Source organism: Nannobrachium achirus (genome assembly GCF_963921795.1).
Source record: "Nannobrachium achirus genome assembly, chromosome: 15".
Lineage (NCBI taxonomy): Eukaryota > Metazoa > Chordata > Actinopteri > Myctophiformes > Myctophidae > Nannobrachium > Nannobrachium achirus.
The window spans coordinates 55,406,372-55,426,524 of NC_137822.1; positions in this window are offsets into that span (position 1 = coordinate 55,406,372).

The following is a 20,153-nucleotide window of genomic DNA, read 5'->3' on the forward strand; positions in this document are numbered from 1 at the left end:
GTGACCAATAGACCCTATTCACAGCCCGCCCACGCAAGCACACTCGGCAAATTTCTCAGCAACTTCCTGGTGCTGACGTCAGCTTTGAAGGGTAAATTAATACAGAAATTGCTGGACTTAAAAGCCTACAAATCATTATTTCGAACGGTAAAGTAAATTATAACGCTTTGTGCCTTTTACTATCTTGTGTTCGTGATCAGGCTAGCCATATTTTATACTGTACCATTCAGAAATTGCATTAAATTTGCAGTTTCTGTGTTAACTCTATAGGCTTTTAGTAGGGTTTTCCCCTTCAACCGTGACGTCAGCACCAGGAAGTTGCATAACGTGAATTCGGTCAATAATGCTCATAAGAAATACATTTGAATTTTGATTAATTGAAAATGTATACATAAACAAGAATTGACACAGTCAATATATAAGCTGGTCAGATGAAAAAAAAAATGTTTTTTGAAAAAAAAAAAAAAAATGTTTTTTGAAAAAAAAAAAAGTTTTGGAAAAAAATGTTTTTTGGAAAAAAAAAGTTTTGAAAAAACTCGGGCGTGCTCAAACAACAGTAATAACTGCGTATTACCTTACTGTACTTTACTGTACTGTATACTGTACCTCACTGTACTGTACTGTACATATTCTGTGTTCTATATCTATGAAGTCTGTGTTCTAGATCTATGAATTTTGTCACTCCCCCCCCCCCCCGTGTATGTGTGTGTGTGTGTGTGTGTGTGTGTGTGTGTGTGTGTGTGTGTGTGTGTGTGTGTGTGTGTGTGTGTGTGACTTTTACTTATAACTGAGTACATCTACAGTGCAGTATTGATACTTTTAAGATACTTTTAAAAAAACAAGTGTAAAACATTTGAGTACTTTTTCCAACAGCTACTTTCCCCCATAGCCTGGAGGACTCCTGCTAAGTTTACAGTTGCCATATAGCCTATTACTCTATAAATCTATCTGTGATGTCTGATTTTACTAAAACTAGCATGCTTATTAGGCAGTAGTGGGAAAAGTACTCGCATTCTTTACTTAAGTATCATACAAGTGGAAGACTTGTATTCAAAATTTACTTGAGTACAAGTATAAAAAGTATTTGTATTGAAATGTACCAAAAGCAGAAAGTACGCATTATGCAGAACTTAATGTAACCAAGGTGTTCAAATAAGTGTATTGATTGTAGGCATTTTCCAAAATCTTGTGGTATTTCACTGCTACATATCGTTCTAAATATATGCTTTCTTGTCATTTAGTACAATGAATGTGTTACCGTGTCTCTAGAAATGTGCTCATTATTTGTGAAGATACTAACTGTAATTCTCAAAGACTCGCATTGGTTCATTCAGCACATCGTTTTTGCTCTGTTTCATTTGATATTAAAATGCAACTCGAATTAATCTACTGTGTGGACACTGATCAGATGACAGGAAGAAGCAGCTCATCAATGAATGTACTTTGTGTTGCTTTTGTAAATTGTGTAGGGTACGATATTTTCATGACTTCACACCAAAGCCCATATCATGGTCATAGAGTTAAATCATTGACAACTTGCATACTCGTTCAGTTCATATGTTAATGCAGATGGTATGCAGATGGTGTGACACATCACCTACTACAGCCTACAACGATGCCCAGGGCAACACTGCATATTGTCTATAAATGGCTCACAGTTTAAATAACGTACGGTTTATTTGGACAATCATCTGTAACAGATGAAGTATAATTAAATACGACGTGATTAACGTTTGTTTGACATCCTCATCACAATTACATTGGATGCATCGCGTTGATTAAAGTGAATGGCTGCTATAGTTTTGCTAGTTTTCATCACCTAATCACCTTCCTTTCATAACCTAATCTCTACGTTTAGAATTGAAAGAAGAAAAATAATGTTAATGTTAGTATGAAGCTAATTATAAAGCTTAAATGGATGATGATGTCAACAATGACTTGTGAAAATCAAAGAATGATAGCCGATCTACAAGCAATCATACAAACATTTTGTACTTTGATGCCAATACTTTTGTACTTTTACTCAAGTATAGACCTCTCTTTTCTTCTGTTTCATTTATCACAAGCAGGCTGGCCACAGGCACCGCCTCAGTGTGAAGGAATGGTGCTCCCTGCTGGACAAAATATGTCATTACAGCAGTACAGATCTGGAGGGCCTGGCCAATGGATCATGAGCTCGGTGACCATGTGACATGGACAGCCAATCGGCAAATAGGTCCCCTGAATGTCTCAGGACAATGTAATCTGTTTAAAGAGCTGGTCCTGCTGACCAGCTAAAAATAACACACGTAAAACATATGTTATGCTGCTAAGCCAATCAAACGTAGCTACAGGAAACTGACACAGAAGAGGAAAGCGGTTGTGCCACCTTCTGGAAACTCTTGAGCACTACCTGTACATCGCAGCATAGAGCCTGTCCTCAAGTGTAAATAATTGACTCTTTACACCAGGGTTCCCCAATAGGCGGTATAATGGTGGTATAAGAGCAGCAACAACACTAGTATATCGTCGTTGTCGGGTGGAAACCTCGTATCTCCAAATTTGTATGTTCTTTCGCAAAGTAAAGCCCTGTTCAATCATACAAGGCCGTCGCACAAAAGTAGTGAAAACAGCCGATCTACAAATCGCGAGGCGTTGTGTGCTTGTAGATCGGCTGTTTTCACTAGTTTAAATCGTTTTTTAAATGATAAATGCAAAACAACCGGTTTTGGACATGCAACATTTTCACCCGACGACGACGATATCTGAACTGTCGCTGGAGTAGCCAGAACGCCACCGTCGCCCCCTGCAATGCTGTGGCCCTCGGCTTGGTACCCTAGACATACTTCGGCCCTTGGGGAAAACTAATTGGGGAACCCTGCTTTACACACTTAGGATGGTACTGTGGCCAATCACCTACAATATTTCCTCTAATCGACTCACCATCTTGAGGATGCTGAGCCAGTACAGCCTGCGGGCTGCTACATCAATAGTAAGACTTTGAGGAGCCTGGGCTGTGAGGACCGCCAGAGTTGTGGCCTCTGATCCATCCATCCAAGACCTCTCCAGTGTCACGGCCTCCCCAGGGCCTGCGTTGGTCCAGAACATGGAGCTAGGGACAAGAGATTAGGAGATTTACATCACATTTTAAGAAAAGTCCAAGTAGGGCTGGGTGATAGGACTTCAAATAATTAGAACAATTTAAATATTATTTATATATTATATTTTCGGTTGAATGATTAGCCCCAGAAAATAGGAGTTTGAATACTCTGCAGATCCTTATGTAATATAAATTAATTTAAAAAGAGAAACTTCCATATATTCTAGATTCATTGTGCATGTAGTGAAATATTCAAAACCTTTTTTGTTTTAATTTAGATTTGTATGGCATACAGCTCTTGAAAATGGTCAGTACACCAGTTACTAGTAGTTTTGGCTCTGTAGGCAAGTGCTTCTGGAAAAGGAAATCAGCATCTCCATAAACTTGAAGAACTTGAATGTTCTTCATAGGGGGAGGGGGGTTTAACCCATTTAGATGCATTATTTATTACACATTATTTTGTGCTTTAACTATTGAAAAATAGCAGATATACAAGCTCACAGCACACGCTGCGAGCTTGTAGATCTGCTATTTTTGAAAGATCCTGACAATTTAGAAGGATATTTCAAATCCTTCTAAGGTTTTTAGAAAAACCTATGTTTCTACGTCAGTGGTGTGCAAAATTATAAATGTTTGCTTAAAAAAAATACATATATTCAAAGATTTGCACACATTGTCACAATCTAAAAAAAATAGCAGATCTACAAGCTTGCAGCGCTGCACTCGGTGCCGCGCTGTGAGCTTGTATATCTGCCATTTTTCAATAGCTAAAGTATAAAATAGTTAAGGCCCCTTCACCTTGGGCCCTGGGAACTCAGTCCCACTTCTCCCCCCCTTGTGACGCCCCTGGCCTGAACCTACCTCTCTACTGGGAGGAGGACGAGCTCACGTGGGCTGATGTCTTTACTCAGCACGGTAGTGAAGTCTCTGCCATCAGGAGATCCCATGTAGATGGTGCGTGTTCTCTCATTGGTCCAGTACAGGTGTCCGTTCAGCCAGTCACAAGCTAGGCTTTTAATCCCAGGCTCACCTGTTGGTTGAGAAGAATAAATAGGCCCAAGTCTCAAGCTCTGTAGAGCAGTGGTTCTCAACTGCGGGTCGGGTCCCCAAATGATTAGCTTAAAATGTGCAACATTGTTTTCTCACTCGACAGTAAACAAACCAAAACAACAAAGATTTACATTTTAACATTGGTCAAATTGTCAAATATTAGAGGCAGAAATTGTGAAAACAGCTGATCTGCATGCTCACAACGCCTCACAACGCGAGGCGTTGTGAGCATGTAGATCTGCTATTTTCAAAAGAGAATCGTGTTAAACAAAATGTAAAGTCTCAACTCCTCCAACTCCAGGTAGTGCTCGTCAGGGTGGGGGGTCCCCAGTTAAAATATGAATATTTTGGGGCCTGAAAAGGTTGAGAACCACTGCTAGATTACCGTAGTACTGACATCACTCTCACTGTGGGAGTCATTTGATGCTTCATAGCCATAGGAGTTTATTTCTGGAACACATTGACGCAATTCAAGATTCCCCTATGGGAAATCCAAAACAAACAATATTGCTGTGATCCAGGGGGATAGTGCCTTTTAGCAGCAATGATGTCAGACTTCAGCGCTATATTTGTCATTATCCCTTGTCGACTTGCCCAATGTGGGGGGTGACGCTTTTCGGTGTATATGCCTGTCAAGAAGGGTCACTTCTGTCCTATTGGTTGATACCTGGTCAAAGTCACTGGTGTAAAGTAACTAAGTACAGTACATTTACTTAAGTACTGTACTTAAGTACAATGTTGAGGCGTTTGTACGTTACTTGTGTATTTCCAATTTTCCATAATTTTACTTCTATACTCCACTACATCTAATATAGTACTTTTACTCCACAACATTATTTGAAACTTTAGGTACAGTATTTTCTGGACTATAAGGCGCACCTGACTATAAGGCGCACTGTCAATGAATGGTCTATTTTCAAACTGTTTTCATATATAAGGCGCACCTGACTATAAGGCGCACATAATAGACGCTATCGTTGCGTTATGCATCCAACAGATGGAGCTGTGCTAAAGGGAATGTCAATGTCAATGAATGATCCATATATAAGGCGCACTGGACTATAAGGCCCACTGTAGTTTTTTGAGAAAATTAAAGGCTTTTAAGTGCGCCTTATAGTCCGGAAAATACTGTACTATTTACTTTGTAAATTTTGATTATTATTACAAAACATAAATTACCCACTTCCCAAATATACATTTCGGGCATTTGAAAATAGATCTACAAGCTCTCAATGCTCACAAGCTCACTAAACAAGCCAAAAGCTTTCTTGTGGTTCTTATCCTTTTAGTTGACCTTGTACCTGTGAACTGTACTTACTGTCCTGTGCCTTTTCCTATGCAAACCTCTGATAAAATCTTCAATCAATCAAGTCGCATAGCGACGCATTGTGAGCTTGTGAGATCGGCTACTTTCCCCACCACTGGTCAAAGTTGGCCGTCAAATAATCGACGTGGTCTCACCGGTGTAGACCGTCGCGGTCCCTCGTCCATCAGACTTGAGAATCGCTCCCTTGCGGTCGGCCCAGTAGAACCAGCCTCGGGCCAGGTCATAGGTCAGACACACCGGGTCGGAGCCAGCCGTGACGGGGCGGGGCACAAGCTGATGGGACTTTGAGTCTAAAAGGACGATGGAGCCTTTCCGTTGTGTCAGCAGCATCACAGGATTACCTGGCAACACAGGGAGAATATGGTGTATATGTCAGTGTTTTTGGGATTCAGTAAGATTGAGAACAGGAGCGCTCGTTTTTGGGCACAAGGTGGAGTAGGCGGTGCCTCCTTCGGGGAACTAGGAATAATTTGACTGAGGTTAGGGTTAGGTTTAGGCATAGTTTTACTGAGGTTAGGGTTAGGTTTAGGTATAGTTTTACTGAGGTTAGGCAAAGAAGCATTCACCAGGTTAGCATTCACCAGTGTGGGACTAATGGGAACAATGGAGGAACAATGAGACGTGGGACCAATGCAGTCAAATGCTCTACCACTGAGACATGGGCTTCTTCCAGGGACTGCCCATAAGGTGAACTAAAATAAGCGCTCCTTTCCCAATCTTACTGTTTTTTCAAATATACTGTAAAAATATACAAATAATAGTGTGGCCCTCCAAGAGCATCTACAGTAGGCCTATGACAAGGTCTTTCTGGAGCTAATCTTTCAAAATCATCATGCATATGCCACACAATACCTCCAACAATGTCAAACATGATCTATCATTTTTGAATGATATCAAACTTTTGTCAAATGGGCTGTGATCAGGGGGCCAATTTAAAATGAAGCAAACACCGAACTAAAGGTTCTGTTGATTGGCCGCCATTTGTGCTGTTCTGGTACCAGAAGCAACATGTTCTTCATAGGATTCCATTCATTTCCCCCGAACTTTTACATTTGATTTTCTTACCTTAATAAACATTGTCATGAATAATTTATGGTTCCTGTCGCTAGTTTAGAGCCTCGTTTCAATCACGTTTTGTGAAAATATGGTCCAATTTATGTTAAAGCAAGGTATGCTGTAGCTAGGAGGGCCTTGTGATCATAGGCTTGTCATGATTCTTCTTTGTGTGCTTTATTTTCGGCAGGCTTAACACACTTACCCACATATCCCTGCGGTTGCACATGACCGTTGGCAGCCAATAGCATTCCTTGGGTACCATTAAAACAATGATGGCGACACCCATACAAGGGCAAAAAAAAAAAAAGCTTCATTTTCGCAGGTTCCCACCGTCCATATCTATTTTACAGTCTATGGCTGTGATCCTATTGAACCATGAATCTGTGTACATATTATCTATGCATGGAAAACACTCCAGCACATGTGGCTTGACTCAGAGCCAAGCCTGGTTTGCGTACTGTACCTGTAGCCAGACACGCGGTTCCATTCAGTTTGAAGCCTGGTTTGCAGTCACAGAAGAAGGACCCGATAGTGTTGGAACAGTAGTGGCTGCATACAGGAAACGTCTGGGCACATTCATCCACATCTGAACAGAAGGAACATACCAAAACACTTGATTATCAGTAATCGAGAGGGGTCACCCTTTTCGTTGTGCCAGGATGGCAAGCACAGGAGCACTCAAAATCAACAGGGTTTTTTCGCCCACAATGGCCACGGTATAGGCCATCTTTACCAACTTCAATAGACTTACATGATATTTAATTTAACCTTTCGCATAGTTTTAGAAAGATGCAATTTTGGGAAAATGGTTGCCGTTTTTTGCATTTCCCATTCAAGTCAATGGGGTTATTTATATAATACCTTTAGCCAATAAGGAGGCAGCATAAAGGTGACAGAATGTCTTTGGTGAACCTTTAACCAATGAGGAATGAAGTCAGGGCCCAGAGAATGACAGCATTTGCATCTACTTATAATAAACTTGTGAAGGGCCCCTTAGTTTAAAGGAATTTTCAACTATTATTACCCGGCTTGTTTGGATGCTTGATTTTGATTGGTCGAGCGCTGAAATCAGTGGTGAATTATAGGAGAATAATGACCGCTCCGCTCTATGATTCACCGCTGCCTAATCAAAGGCTCAGAGCAGCTGCTACATTCAGGCTGCACTGCGTGGATTTAGTGCCGTATCCAACATGTCTACCATGTAAACAAACACACAGTGTCATTTACAACTAAACATTGCTCTGAAGAATGTCTTTAAAAACATTTTAGGCGAGAAATAGACGACGCAGTAACAGAAAATGGATTCTATTTGACCAGCACTTCTTTGTTTTCCAAGGCGACCGTGTTACGCTGGGGGGGACGCACTTTCAGCCGTCTGTAAACAAGGAAATACTTTGTTTTGTTTTTAGTTTTGAGTCAAATTATTAATTTTATTTAGTAGCCGGGTAATAAGCGGGATAACATCTCGATATGCATATCAACCTGCCGGGCTCCTATCACTCTATAATGACTGCTGAGTGAGATGTTATCCCTTACTTATAGACTATGGAATATATCATTGACCATTTCGCATCAGAACAAAGTTACGTTGGAAATCTGTGAAGTTTCCCTTTCGAGAGGTCCTGTCCCCACCGCACTGACCTGTACAGTCCACTCCGTTGGCGGCCAGCGTATATGCAGGCGGACAGGCGCACTCAGTGCCCCACAGCTCGTCAACGCACACATGGCTACAACCACCGTTATTCACCGAGCACTGGCCACCTACAGGAGGGAAGGGGGAAATGATATTTAGTCTGCAGTTTTTTTTCCCCCCTACATAAGTGATGATATTCTGCAATCTAACCATTATGTCCTACCGGGAAACTCTGGTCTCTTTTCTGCCTGACAGACCGACCAAATGTATCGTCGCTGTCGGGTGAAAACCTTGTATGTCCAAAACCGTTCGTTTTGCATTTATCATTTTAAAAATGGTTTAAACTAGTGAAAACAGCCGATCTACAAGCACACAACGCCTCGCGCCGCGAGGCGTTGTGTGCTTGTAGATCGGCCGTTTTCACTACTTTTGTGCGACGGCCTTGTATGATGAAGCAGGGCTTAACTTTGCGAAGGAACATAGAAATTTGAAACTTGGGAGATACGAGGTTTCCACCCGACAACGACGGTATACTGCTCAGTGCCCAGTCAAGAGGCAATCCCTGCTTGACCAGATATTGCACTTATGAGCTATGGGGCAGTATCACACATCAACCAGTAGGTGTCCCTCTCTCCCACAAAGCGCCAGGGTCTAAAATGTCTCAATGGAAGAGTAGGAAGAACACCTGCAACCACTGTTTGCCTTTGATATTGTGTTAATAATAATGTTTAATTCATTAAGTTCTAGATTGCAGCTTGCAACACTGAGAATGTACCAATGTAACCAAAGGCATATGCCATATATTTCCAAATAGCAGCCTGGGCGTTTAATTCGCAAAATCGATTTGAACCCCTGGGGTTTAAAAGAACCGGACAGCTATTTGCTATACTTATTTGCGGCCATTTGAATGGCGGTCGATATGCAAACCGGGTATTGGTGCCCGGTGGCAATAGCCGCTATTTGGAAATATACAGTGGATGCATTTGTACTGAGGATTTTACCATGCACTTAAAGCAGAAATAAGCAGTTTTCTGCTGACATAAGCAGGAATCATGCAATTGCTTATTTTTATTTTTTATTTTATTATATTCAGGCGGCTAAAAATGTGGCGCTTCTGGGAGCCGCAGTCTACCTCCAAAACTACCTCCTATTATTTTATCTGTAAGAAGCTCTGTCATTTGCAGCTCATTGGTGCATGAACCAGCCGACCGGGGCTAAAAGGATTGACAGACAGGTCAACCAATCTAAACAAGAGGCGGTCCTGATTGGGTTATTTTGGATGGGCACCCAGTTTAATTGACCAATGACAGAACTTCTCACAGATAAAAATAATAGTTTTGGAGGCAGATTGTAGCCCCAGGAAGTGTCTCACACACACACACACACACACACACACACACACACACACACACACACACACACACACACACACACACACACACACACACACACACACACACACACACACACACACACACACACACACACACACACACACACACACACACACACACACACACACACACACACACACACACACACACACACACACACACACATCTTTAGGAAGCATTGTTAGCCACCTGAATAAAATTAAATACATTTTTTTAAATAAGCAAGAAATAAGAAATAAGAAAAACTGATTATTTCTGCTTTAATTTATACAACAAATACTTCAAATATGTAAGCAGACCAAAAACAGCCTCACCGCAGGTGTTTGGTTCATCGCTGGCATCAGAACAGTGAGCTTTCCCGTCACATCTCTCCTGAGCAGCGACGCACGTTCCCTCTGGACAGCGAAAACCATCCTCTTCACAATGCCCTGCTCATTACATTAAAAACATCCATCAAACAAGTCTACATCTTCCAAGAAGTCCAAGGATGGTTCACAGAACAAATGTACCCCCAAGTGCAGGGTCTGATATTACGTTTTTCGTCCTACTTTACCTACTTGGCAAGTACTTTCTTGTCACAGTACACTCAAATCCATTGCCTGTTGATCGTGTGTAACAGTGTTGATTTTGTCGACTAAAACTATGACGAAAAATGTTTGTCGACCGCGTTTTCATTTTTTTCACTAACGAAAATGAAATAAAAACAAAATAAAAACTAAGCTGTGATGACTAAAACTAAGACTAAATTATTGTCAATTTCGTCAACAAAATAAAAACTACTAAAACGTTAGGGAGGGACTAATGGAGAAGAGAGTAATTTTATGTTTGGTTGCTCTCAGGTGTTGCCTGCTGAAAATAGCAGTTCTACAAGCTCACAACACGTCGCGCTGCGACGCGCTGTGAACTTGTAGATCTGCTGTTTTCAGCACACAACCAAGTGTAAAAATAAGTCATTACGATGCCATCAAGGCCTGCCAAAATACATTTCAGTTGACTAAATCAACTGTAGATTTAGTCGCCTAAAATCTTATGATATTTAGTCGACTAAAATTAGACTAAAACTAATACTTTTCAGGTGACTTAATTATGACCGTTCAACTAAATGACATTTTATTCAAAAGACTTAACCTGCTTCCAGACCATAGACCACTCTGAGATCAGGCTACAAAAGACTGACTAAAACTAAATCAAAATTTGCTGTCAAAAACAACACTGGTGTGTAAACACTACAGAACATGAGTTCAAAAAGCTGAATTATCTACTGTACATTCCCTGGCCCACGGCCTGGATTATTGCTTTAGTCAATTACATCAATCATAAAATGGATCAGTAATTCAATGAGTGTACAAATGTCAACAAAAAGGACCCTTAAGGTTTTGGTGACATTAATTTGTACACTGCCGATTTCACTGTACCACAGTCTTGCTCATCGGAGGCGCCTTTGTCGAGACAGTCGTTCTTCCCGTCGCAGCGGAACTCCTTGGAGACGCACAGTCCGTTGAGGCAGGTCCAGTCGGAGTCCAGACAGCCGACGGTGACGGTACAGTTGGCTTCGTCAGAACCACTGAAGCAGTGGTGGCGTCCGTCGCAGAGCTCAGAGCGGTCCACACAACCAGGAGAGTCCACGCAGGCGAGCTGGCCGCGACCACAGGGCTCCCCGGTGCCTGCCAAGATAGACCAGATGAGGTACAGCTCCTCTCAGATGCTAGGTTCATCGTTTACTTGGTATGCTCTGGTTCAATGTACAGACAGATTATTATTTTGATAGTATATCAGGGGTCTTCAACGTTTTCAGGCCAAGGACCCCTTAGTTGAGAGAGAGATGAAGCAGGGACCCCCACAACCTTATCATAGATTCCTTGCCTGGCTCCAGCCCATAGACCTGCCCACTTTCTGAGCGGACTCAGCGCAGAGTCTGAAATCAGGCTAATAGATTCCATATAGTTTCATAGTTTATTTTGGATTCATGTCAATTTGTGTTTTCAGATATTTAACCACTTGAACCGTCAATACTTAATAAACTTGAAGTTTCACTCTGTACTTAGGCTGCTCTTCCCCTCTACACCAAATCGATTTGCCGGAAATAGCCGATCTACAAGCCTACAACGCCTCGCGAGCTTGTAGATCTGCTATTTTTGGCTAAAGTTCTCAGAATATGGACGCTAGGGTTCAAGTGGTTAATATAAAAAAGGACAAAAAAAAAAACATTTCTATCACTCAAAGATTTGGAGGACCCCCTCTCCTAACTCTGAGGACCCCCTAGGGGTCTCGGACCCCCTGTTGAAGACCCATGTACTATATTGTTTAGGCTGACGCTACTGTAGGTTGTTGGTTTACTCATCATCATCATCATCATGATCCTAGTTTACTGAGGCACCGTACTGTCTCTCTGCATTTGATTCATGTGTTTACCTTGCTTTTTGTAAGTCACTATGGTTAAGAGTGTCAGCTAAATGCCTAAACTGAAAATGTCAATAATGTACACACATTAAGCTCTAAAGAGATTATAGAAATGCATTTATGCAGAGGAATTGTGGCAAATGGATTTAAGTAATAGAGGCCTACAAGGCAAGCATCAACAAGGTAAAAAAAGGTATTGTTGGAGGGGGATGGGGGGAAAATAGTCGGGGGATATCTTAAAGTCCCTGGAATCAATTCCTAATACCAACATTTTTTTTTTCACCAATGTGTTTGTAAAGGTGTTTAGTAACACATCTCACAAAGACAGAAATTCAGTTTCCCTAGGAGAATCCTTGACACCTGCTGAAAGTTGGGGTCCCATTAACTATACAGGATAAAACACACCAAAATAAAGATGCTTTAAGTAACATGTGAGGGGTCAAACTATACAAACTATACAAACTATACTGTACTGTACAAGCTCAGCGATATGAGCTGAATACAAATTTGTAAAAGCAAACATCTTCGCTTCTGAGGGTCCCTGGAACAAAACATTTTCAGATGGGGGTCCGTGGCCAAATACATCATTTTGGGAGTCCTTGACATGAAAAGGTTGAGAACCACAACATAGTTTTTCAAAAGCGTAGGATTTAGAAGACATTTGTAGAATCGTCCTCAGGACGTCGTCATGTTAACCCATTTAGGCCTAGAATTATTGAATGCTTTAACCAGCAAAAAATAGCAGATATACAAGCTCACAGCGTGGCACCGAGTGCCGCGCTGCGAGCTTGTAAAACTGCTATTTTTGAAAAAGTTGTGAAAATGTGTGCAAATCTTTAAATATCATGTATTTTCAAAGCGAACGTTTGTAACTCAAATTTAGCCTCTGGGGGGTCCCTGGAACTAAATATTTTGAGATGGGGGTCCGTGGCCAAATAAATATCATGTTGGGGGTCCTTCACATGAAAAGGTTTGAGAACCTCTGACATGGTAGTCTCTCAAGAACAGACTAACTGAGCTCCAGTTAAAGGACAACTTTGGTTTTTTACAACAAGGGTTCATATTTTAGATTGTAATTAGAGAAAAGAAAAAGTGAATGTTAAAATGTTTTCATTTGCTTTGTTCTATTGTTTTATCGCGTTTACCGTGCTAAAATGTGGGGCATGCGTACGTATGGGGGCATGCGTACAAGTGGCTAAATATGTCTTTTTAGACACAATAAGCCAGCAGTTTCTTTATTGCTATTTACAGTAACACTTCTAGCCCCCATAAGTCACATCCAACCATGAAAGGTTGCGTTGTATCTTGGGAATGGGCTTATACTGTGTAAAATGACATATTTAGCCACTTGTACGCATGCTCCAACCACTGAAATAAGAATCTCTAAAACAATAGAAAGAAGTAAATGAAATAATTTTAACACTCATCTTTTATATTCTTTAATTACAATCTAAAATATGAACCCTTGTTGTAAAAAACTAAAGTTGTCCTTTAAGTATAAAGGACCTTTTCTTTGATGATGGATGGCCAGATTGCTGACATAGAAACATAAGTTTTTCACAAAAATGTTCACGATTTTTCAAAAATAGCAGATCTACAAGCTCGCAGCGCGGCGCTGTGAGCTTGTAGATCTGCTATTTTTCGATAGTTAAAGCATAAGATAATGATACACAATAATGTGTACCCGTTCTATAACTAAAATGTGTTTGTGTCACAGTAAAGCCGGGTGGGTACCAGAACAGTCCAGCTCATCAGAGCCGTCCAGACAGTCTCCGTCCTTGTCACAGCGCCAGGCGTGAGGGATGCAGTTCCCGTCGTCACACTGCCACTGGCCCTTAGGACAGCGCACATCCTGGCCTGAAAACACACAAGAGCAAACCAAGAAATGACAATGAACTAGGGGTGGGCGATATGGAATACAATATCACGATATTTTCCCAAGCTGTTACCGATAGACGATTTTATCACGATTCTTTTTCACATTGTTTTGTATGGTGATTTTTCAAGTTACTTGACAAAAACTAGACTCTCTGGGTTCCTTTTGGGAGGTCTAAATTGAACTTTACAAGTATACAATATGTAAGTATACAAATGAAACCAAATCATATCGTGGAGACATTGTATCGTCTCAACGATAATTAACACCATATCGCCCACTACTACAATGAACGTTCATCATCATGTAAATGCAGCTTTCAGTTTGAGAAACACTAAGGTTTTTTTTAAATCTTTTCCTCTCTTTTTAGGGCTTTTTCTGTCTTCATTTATGGTTTGATAGGGGAGATAAACACAGGAAACAGGGGAGAGACATGCAGTAAAGATCATCGGGACTGTACCGTCAGGCTGCTTATGTGCCTGGAATGGGGGGATGTTCAACGACATGAACGACCCTAGCGTGCCTATTCTGGGCATGTCATAATAGGCGTGACCATTCGGCAAAAACGGGGTGTGAGGTAAGGTTGGTAGATCGACTATTGTCACAGAAGAGATTTGGTGTAGAGGTAAAAAAAACAACACACAGAAAAAAGGGATCCTGCACACTGTCTTCACTTACAACAAGTGGAGTACAACAGTTTGTCCACACCAACCTTCATCTGATGAAGGCCAGTGTGACCAAGACATTTGTTACCACTGTCGCAAAATTTACCACTGTCGCAAAATTGCTTGCTCAGGGTGGGGTCCTCAGCTACCATGAGGTCTCTGCTCGGGTCTCTGCTCTGTAGCCTACATGTAAAGTGTCTTGAGATAACTTATGATTTGACACTTTAATACAATTGAATTGAAATTCACTTTATTAAATAAATTGGTATAAATATCCCTTTCTTTCACGCATTTACTTAAGACTGTCCGCTCCTATGCACCTGTTCTAGAGGCTGTTCAGAACTGAGTATTTTGCAACATTTGTAACTCAAATTTCGCTTCTGGGGGTCAATGGAACTAAATATTTTTAGATGGGGGCCCGTGGCCAAATACATATCATTTTGGGGGTCCTTGAAAAGGTTTGAGCACCACTGACAGAAACAGTTTTTTTCAAAAAACCTTAGAAGGATTTAATTAGAAGACAGAAATGTAAATAGGTACGCAATAAGACACAATAAGCCCATTCCCAAGATGCACCGCAATCTTTCATGAGCAGATGTGACTTACGGGGGCTAGTAGTGTTACTGTAAATAGTAATAAAGAAATTGCTGGCTTTTTGTGTCTAAAAATACATATTTAGCCAGTTGTACGCACCCACTGAAATAAGATCGCTAAAATAACGAAATCAATAGAAACCAGTAAATGAAAACATTTTAACACTCATCCTCTCTTTTCTCCAATTACAATCTTCAAAAAGGAATATCTGATAAAATCAAAGCAGTGGCCCGCACACTTTGATAAAATTATGTGAACATCCTATGACATCTATCACATCTGACATCATACATAACGGTACAATCGCTTTTATGCCCATACATGGAGATCCCTGTCTGAACCAGCCACAGAGATATGGGCTGTCTTCCTCCATATATGGGCATTCCCATATGAAGTACTGTTAGATACAGGCTTAATATTGATGACATCAGGGATCTCCATATATGGGCATAGCATGGATTTTGTTTAACACTTTGCAAGCCACGGGGAGCCCCTTAATGTTAAAACCGTAGTATATCGCACATCCCAGCAAGGAGTCTCAGCCGCGCCGTACTTTCCCGGACTTTGTCATTAAAACCGGAATAAATGATTTTGATCCGAAAATCGGCGATCGTCTAACCTTCCCTAGTCACCGCTCGTCCATCGGTGGCTCGTGGCTGCTCTGACATGAAACAGAAGTGACTCTCATGGCCTCTCCTTCTTCAGCCTTCCTTCCTCCCACCCACTTGTTGTTTGGACGTTAGCTCTAGCAGAGCTAACGTTGGATAGCCTGCTAGGTGCTAGGCTATCCAAAGTGGACACATCGACTGTTCAGTCACTCCTGGACTATATGCATGGATCGTTATGCGCGCGGATCGCGCACGCGATCGATGCTCGGCCAAAACCACCATTCTATCCCAACGGAGATCGAGAAAATCACAGTGAGCTAATGACCTGGGAAAAAAAGAAAAAGAAAAAACAACGGCGCTGTCCAAGAAGGAGGGGCGGCGGGCTCATGTTTATAAACATAATATTATGTCTCAGATCACAATACAATAATAGAAATTTCACGGCTAATCTACCAACCACCATTCTATTTCCGACGGCAAATGGTTAAGTGGTTCCCATGACATCACAACATGCAATCCATTGTATGCCCATACATGGAGTTCCCCGTCTGAACCAGCCACAACACTCTCACTGTGAAGTCACCTGTTTATGCCCATATGGATTGGAGATACCTGCTCTGGGTATCTGAGCTGTGATGTCACAGTGATGTGTCAGGGGAACCACAGTATCAGGCGTTATCCCTGCTCTGAGCCTGTGGTGTCACAGTGATGTCCAACCACAGTGCCAAGCGTGACTGACAGATACAGACAAGATGTGCAGGTTTCCATAGTTAACTGCGACCTACGGTCGCAATAAACCCTTGTTGTAAAAAAAACAAAGCTGTCCTTCAAGGCATATTTGGCTTATCAGCTAGGGATCCTTTTAATAAAGTAGGCTATTTAGTCAATCAAAAATGGACATTTGATGACTGACAAATTGTTTAAAACGACTTTTTGTTTGGATTCTCAAACACTAGACTAACATTTGGAACTTCTCAGATTTAGTCAATCAATTAAATAAATAAAAAAGTATTTGTGTCTATATAACCTTCAAACAAAAAAGCAATTCAATGGGGAAAAGAACAAAACTCCACCATACTTTAATAAGAACTATGAAGGCAAAATTATGATTACCACTTGTGTAATGTTGCAGACACACTGGAATAATAATTACAAATATTTATCCACAACAGATATTTTGCAATATGCAATGCTTACAACAAAATATGCATGACTTTTTCTTGTAAGCGTGAGAGCAGTAATTTAGTCATATTACTACTTTCTGCCTCTGAGTTGTGTTTACAAACACAAACAACCCAGTGAATCCTACTTCCTGCAGTTCCTGGTCACTAGAACGAGCCATTTCCCCTCAATGTTCAGAGAACACGTTTAAACTTTCCTCCTGTTTTTACCTCCCGAATGAGATTAACTTTGTGGAGTCAGGTTTCGTTAACATAACGATCATTAAACATTACTTTTGTGGCAAAGATATCTCAGTAGCAGCAGGCAGCAATAACAGTAGCAGCCATGCTGGTGTCACTCTGTCACCTGACCTGAATACTGCACGCTGATTGGTTCTGATATCGGTATCGGGGTTGTGTTGTGTTCAAGAGCAGTGGTGGGGAAAGTATTCAAAACTAAAGTGTAGAAACCATAGAGTTAGAAACGCCCTGTTGCAAGTTAAAGTTGTACTATGTAACTTTTTTTATAAAACAAATCTTAAAATTCTCCTAACTATTAAATCACAAAAGTTTTAGAAGATCCGCGCCGTGAATTTCAGCCTGTAAAGCCTTCTCTGTATGTAAACTGAGATCCTTGCCGTGGACCGGATCTCGCGCCAAAATTGCGTCATCACACTACCGGCCAATCACAGCGAGGGTTATACAACTGCCGGCCAATCACAGCGCATCTTGAAGTGGGGTCGCTATGGCAGCCATATTTGTTGTCGCCCGTTTGTACCATCCCTTCTCTAGGTAATTTCGCCTACCAGGCAGGGTGAAGGAGTCCGTATCTCTGGAATTACTGAACGCACAGGAACAAGGGACCCCTTAAAAGATAGATCTCAGCGAGGTGGAGGCAGACGCGGGGGTCTGAAGGTACGAAAAACGTCCGAAAGACGCGGACGCGACCGCGGTTTGCTATAGGGCTAATGACCACTAGTTGGGCATCTTACACAGTATGGCTTTAAGTCTGGAATTCAAAGTTGACTTGAATTAAAGTACAAAAGTATTGGTATCAAAATGTAGGCCTGCTGTAAAGTGCCAAAAGTAGCCTACTCATTATGCAGAGTGTCACATTTCAAATTTTCAAATGTATAAAAATATTTTATACAACAAGTTCACAATGCATTGCACACTTCTGAGCCTGTACATTTTCAAACGGCAGAAATGTAGCCCAACTGTCTGGGCTGAAGCAGTTTTTTTTTTTTTTTTTTTTTTGTAGTGGAGTAAAAGTATAGGCCTACAATATTTGCCTCTGAGATGTAGTGAGGTGGTAGACGTAAACTACAAGTATTGGAAATTTGAAATAGACAACTCAAGTAAAGTAGGCTACAAATACTTCTAAATTGCACTAAATAGGCCTATTGTACTTAAGTTAATCTAATTAGTTACTTTATGCATGGTGGCAGTGGTAGAAGAAGAGTAGGCCTAATATAAATACTCAGTATTTTACTTCAATAAAAGTAGAAACATTAGCTTACAACCCAACACAAAGCACCAAAAAGTAAAAGCAAGCTGCTCCTGTGTTATAAGGGTCATTATCTATATTATTTTATTATAGGCTATTTATTGATGAATCAATGTATTTACCTGTCAAACATTTCAGATGAAGGAGAATAACCACATTAAACAAGCACAGCAGCAACGTCATGGCACCGCCGGCAATTTGCACAAAAGGACGCACCTGTGTGCTGAGGGTTTTTAACATTCTGGTGATCATCAATCAGTCAATCTGGCCAACCGTCGTCAAAGAAAAGGGGAAAACAGCGCCCTCTCTGTCTGTTCTTGAGAGACTATCAATCAGTCAAATTGTCATTCTGCCTTATTTGGAGCTTTATAGGAGGTTTTATGGCGGATAGGACCATTACACATAGGCCTACGTAGCCTACATTACATTAGCCTACACACAACAATCATGACATTGACATGGGCATATCGTGTTTTTTTTTCTGAAAATGAAAAATTGCAATAGATAAATAGTCAATAATAATAACAACAACATCAACCCTTCTGTTTCTGTCTTTGACTGATATGTAGGCTATTTGTAATTGCTTTCTGTCGATTTTATAACTTCTAATAGGCCTAATACATTCGGTCACAGATGATGCACTGGCATTTCTATTTTGTCACTTCAGTTTCCTTTTGATTTAGCCAGGTGTGTGTGTGTGTGTGTGTGTGTGTGTGTGTGTGTGTGTGTGTGTGTGTGTGTGTGTGTGTGTGTGTGTGTGTGTGTGTGTGCGTGTGTGCGTGTGTGTGTGTGTGTGTGTGAAGCACATGAACAGTTTTATCTTTTGTATCAAACGTTGTCAGAATTAGCCCAACATAAATTATTGAAAGACATAAAATGCAATAAAGAATGTGTAATAACAGTATATTCAAGAAGGAGGGAGGGAGGGAGAGAGAGAGAGAGAGAGAATGAAAGAGCGAGAGAGAGAGAGAGGAGAGAGAGAGAGAGATCAGAGAGAGAGAGAGAGAAAGAGAAACGCCCCCTCAGTGGCTGATAATCACTTTGACACCGCGTCAAGACGCACGCGCTCCACACGCATCATCAACGCATTCAGTACAGTACAATACAGTACAGCATACCAGTAGCCTACAGAAACACTATGATGAGTTCCATAATGGGGTCCCTGCTTCTTCTCATGACAGGTATGTATCAATAAAACATGGTGTGTTGATACTGTGTGTAGCTCTGGGGTTTTACAAATGGATACATTACATTGTAGCCTATAATGTTTAGATTTGACATAACGTTTTCTGTTCCCCAGTGGTGTAAACGAAGTAGATGTAGGCTACTTTATAAAGTACAATTTGCAGGTAGCCTACTTTTACCTTACTGTTACTGGAGTAGGGTAGGCTATGTTAAATTGTCTGTACTTTTACTTTTACTCCACTACATATCACAGACAAATATTGTAGGCTACTTTTACTCCACTACAGAAAAGTACTTGTTACTTTTCAAGTTAAATTATTATATTATAAAACATAGTACTTCAGTCCTATTTATACTTATGCTATTTTCAAACGTTTTAGTACTTTTACTTTACTTCAAGTATATTTCGATTCCAATACTTTTGTGCTTTTACTCAAGTACATGTTGAAGTCCGGTCTTTTACTTTAGAGTATTTCTATATTGCAGCAGTGTTGATACGTGTGTCACCACTGCTTTCCCCCCCATGCTCTGTTGTCAGTCAGTCAGTCTCCATGTGCTGCCTGTGGGTGATGAAGTTTGCCTGTGGACAGGTTTGGTTGGTGTTGTTGGGACAGTTAAA